Source organism: Bubalus kerabau, chromosome 10 (genome assembly GCF_029407905.1).
Source record: "Bubalus kerabau isolate K-KA32 ecotype Philippines breed swamp buffalo chromosome 10, PCC_UOA_SB_1v2, whole genome shotgun sequence".
Lineage (NCBI taxonomy): Eukaryota > Metazoa > Chordata > Mammalia > Artiodactyla > Bovidae > Bubalus > Bubalus kerabau.
In genome coordinates, this window is record NC_073633.1 from 27,101,726 (window position 1) to 27,106,342 (window position 4,617).

Here is a 4,617-nt window from a genome sequence, read left to right on the forward strand (position 1 = left end):
GGGTTTTTTGTTTGCTTGAGAGATGAGATTAATATTGTAAAGAAAATTTTCTGACTTGTGTTATATCAACTCACATGGCTAACCTCAAACTATTATAACTCAGTCCATCACTATTCCAAATGACATGGGAGAAAGTAACTTTCTCCAGCTTGTTGAAAATTCTATGGCCTCATTTTCCCTAGAATTCAGATTCTAGAGGACAAAAATGCCAAATTTTAGAAAACAGGAGTCTTTCCTTTGGAAAATGATAAAGAAAAAAAGAATAGAAAAGACAAGAAAAAATGAAGAAAAGAAAAATCTAAGATGCCCATGGGAACCAAACACGTTCAGGATTCTGTATTGTCTGTACTGTTTGCCTTCACAGAGCATGCCAACTTCCTAAATATAACAAAGACTGAGCTACAGTGTCCCAGGAGGTTTGTGTTCAGCCCCTTCTGCAGTCCCAGGCACTGTGTCACTCAGAGCACAGAAGTACTTGGCCGAGTCTTTCCAAAGAGCTGGTATTTTCCTCAGGTGGAAGGACTTCTCACTCCTCCTAAATTCAGCCTCAAAACCTTTGATGCCTGAAACAAGATTGTCTCCAGACACGTACTTCAGGAGAAGCTGGAGTCCTTGGCTGGGGTACTGCACGTACCAGAAGAGAGATGGTGAAACAAAAGATGAGTAGTTGCACTTCAGCTCCAGACGGGCTCCTTCAAAGACAGTGATGTGGTCATCAGGCTGGGTCACTGACTGGGCTCCAGCTCCTGCTGAAACATCAATGCTGAATCAGTGAACTCAGCTAAAACAAAAAGTCTCTGTTCAACACGGAGCAATATTCCATGTGTGGACAAAGGAATAAAATGGAGCAGTACTCACTTAGAAACAGGAGCATCTCAAGCATCAAGTTGAACACCAAGGTCATGGTGGAGCAGTGAAGCGGCAGTGAGCTCCTTTCTAACAGGTTCCCCACAAATGAGCCTGATGACTGGCTGACTTGAACCCAGGTTTCTCTAAAGTTAAGAATGACAAAGGATTTATATTTCTTCTGATGGAGATTGTAGGGAGGTTGTTAGGAAGAGAAGCTGCCTTAACAAAATGCCTACCTCTGGTGTCTGAGATGCTTTACATCTCACTGTGTAAAAAATGATCAGAATCTCTCTTTAAACCATAGGGGTTTTGTGAATTTCTTCTGATCTTTTACAGAAAAGCAATTTCCAATTTAAGCAGCAGTGCCCTCCAGAGGCCAAATAGAGAACTACGGAGAAGTTCACTGTTTTCATTAACACGCCCCACCTTTTTACTGCCCTTCTGTGATTGAATTTCAAAGCATTATGATTATGCACAGAAGAGGATTTATATGTTGTCAGCCTTGAACTGTATTAAATTTGGCTTTTTAAAAAAGCACAGAATTGTGATTTAAAAATTCTCTGTTACTGGATAGCACAGGGAACTATATTCAATATCCAGGGGTAAACCATAATGGAAAATAAAATAAAAAAGAAAGTCTATATATGCATAACTGAGTAACTTTGCTCTACAGAAGAAATTAGCATAACATTGTCAATCAGCTATCCTTCAACTTTTAAGTGTTGAATACAAAAAATTTTTAGAATGAAACATAAAATCACAGTTACAATTTTTTTAGTTTCCAGATTTAACTATGAGCCAGAAGGAAATAATCCAAAATATTTCAACTGCAGAAAGAGAAGAGCCATTAATCCAGAAGCCTTCACTAGTAAAGACAAAATTGAGACATTCTCAAATGAAGGAAAACTAAGAAAGTGGTCACCCAGAAGACCTATCCTAATAATGTCTAAAGGAAGCTCTATAAATAGAATTAAAATTATAAAGGAAGGAGTCTTGAAACAACAAGAAGGAATAAAGAATACAATAAGCAAAAATACAGATAAATACAAGACTTCAATTATATTTGGTGAAAATATATATGTTATATAATAATATAATTATATATCTGGAAATAATTATAACACTGTCTAATGAGGCTCTAAACACACATGGAAGAGGTACTAAAGAAAATTATTTTATGAATGGGGAGAATAAATAGGTGTAAAGAGAGGCAATATTTATATACTTCATTCAAATAGGTAAAATAATATTACCAATAGACTGTGTTATGTATAATGCAATAACTGGAGCAACCATATGTGGGAATTTTCTCCCTGGGACTTGGAAACAGTGAACCTGAAAGAACAACACTTGGACAGTCTCTGCAAGGACTGACAACTTTATTTCTGCAGTCAAGCCTTTTATAGGAGCAAGGAACAAAGAGCTTAGCACATACAGCAAGCAGAGCATGTACAAGGTTAAGATATAATCAGTAAAAGATATTTCAAGGACCAGTGCATTCTTAACGACCCATGTGTTTATCCCATGACCCATTTTTCTCAAGCAACGTCTTTAATGTTTAATCGTTAAATCTTGGCGTGGAGCATAGCCAAAGGCAGGAAATGTTTTTCAGCTATCAGTACACAATGCCTGGGTATTTCTGGCCCTTCGCCATTTTCCCAAGGACCTTCTCCTTCAAGGCTATTTTGCACTGTGCCTCCCAACATATCCTCCTTTTGTTTTTACTTTAAGCACAGCAGCTGCTAGTTGGACTCTGCTGTGGGAGGTACAGAGTCTTGAGTAGAGACATCTATATCCTACAAATAATGACAGAAAAAGCAGAGCAATTAATACATACATAAAGAGGTTGCCTCCTGAAAACCAAGTTCTAGGATCCAGAGAGGAAAATGTTTTGGTTAAAGTATCATAAAACTGGGTGCTATATAATTCCTTAGGTATTTTTACTTGAAAATTAGCAATTTGTTGTTTTAAAACATTGATGTCAAAACTTGAGTTATCCGTGAGATCCTGCAAATGTGCTTTAACTTTATCCCAAGGATACTCAGTGTTATTATAGGGCATGTTAGTCAGACAGAAAGAAGTAAAATTTCAGTGACAACGTATATGTATTTGAAAAGTATGTTGCTGTACTTGATCTCCTAAATTAATTACCACTGTTTGTAATTCATTGATTCATGTTTGCAATTGCTGATCTATTTGAGCTTATCAAGTCCAGAGATCATGGGAATCTTTGTGCCATGCAGTAATAAAATCATGATTATTTATAGAATTGTGTAGTGCCACACCAGATAGGGTTCCTACTGTAACAATAGATATTAGACTAAGAATGCCAGCAATAATCCATCCTATTATGCGCTTTGACCTCTTTAAGCCATTTTTGAACAGAACTGAAAGGAATACAGAGTCGGTCCATGGTTCTGTTAGGCTAACAGGAAGCCACAATTTAGATCTCTGCTTGACTACTGCAATGTTGGCATTATGATATGGAATAGTATAGTTTAAACACATATACAAGGCACATGCTGTACAGTTAACAATCTTAGCAGAAAGATCTATATCAAAGTTACTTACAATAAACATGTACGGGAGGTGCACACAAGATTGGATATGACTTGTACTAGCGTATAAAAAGGTGTAATTTTGAGGTTTTAAGGATTTTGTAGTCCCATACACACTGGCAAAGCGCTCCAATGCAGCAGGAATCTTCCACATATGCCATTGCTCAGGTCCTATGGTAGGGACTACGATTCTGGGTCGAGGTGGAGACAATCCCCCATTATACCAATTTAACAGTATGTCTTTATAAGCCCAAAAGCTAGCATTGGTCTTATGAAATCCCCACACGTTGGACCTATTATACCAGGAACAGTTATGGTTCTTTTCCTGTTCCTCAGAGCAGTTCACAAACAACCAATGGGGCCCCCAATCAATGAATTTAAATATAGATTGATTTTGCTGAATGATAGAGATTTTCCCAAATTGTTCCCGACAATCTGACAAGTATAGAGGTTGAATTGACTGCTTCCTTCTCCATGATACAATGTCACATATTGGTTAAATTATATGCTTCTTCAGGCCGGAAGAGTGAATTAGTGTAGTTAACTATTTGTCCAGGATAATGCCTCTCAGAGTCATTTAGCAGAAAGGATGCAGTTGCAAACATTCCTATACGATAGGCAGAACCATTGTGTGCTGAGTAAGCCCACCATTGTGGGAATATAGTCATGCGTAAAGGGTGAGATCCGAAACATATGGGTAAGGTTTTGAATCCAATAGAAATATTTATTTTTCTTCCTTCATCTTCTTCATGAACTGGTCTTTGTGTTGACCATGGAGCTGGGAAGTGCAGGCTGTCATTGGTGAGTACCATAGGGGCCTTATCGACCCGATCCACTATGGATAACAAGGGTGGATTAGGTATGTATGCCCAGTAAACATATTCCGCACTTACCCCAGAGGAACAAGAGAGAACAGCTAGCATTGCCAGAAACAGCTTATCTGGAGTCATGGGAGTTTTAGTAACTTTCAGTGTTTGTTCAGCCTGATGAGTCATGTTTTTCACCTGAGCCCATGTTGGGTAGGGGTTTAGACGTTGATGTTTTCTCTTCGGCTCCTCTATGGTTATTGATGAGACTCTTCGTGACAGCTGCGTCACCTGCCGGGGGAGTCCGGTCTTGGGGTCCTTCTCGGTAATGGACATGGCAAAGTGGAACCCGGATTTCCTCTCCATCTGCAATGACAAGACTGTAACCTTTGCCTAGGAGTCAT

General features: G+C 38.6%; 2 pseudogenes; both read right to left on the minus strand.

Moving 5' to 3' along the window:
* Positions 1-399: 399 nt before the first annotated feature.
* LOC129620747 (T cell receptor alpha variable 8-3-like) lies at positions 400-904 on the minus strand (annotated as a pseudogene).
* Positions 905-2,575: 1,671 nt separating this feature from the next.
* LOC129621089 (endogenous retrovirus group K member 25 Env polyprotein-like) lies at positions 2,576-4,402 on the minus strand (annotated as a pseudogene).
* Positions 4,403-4,617: the final 215 nt, after the last annotated feature.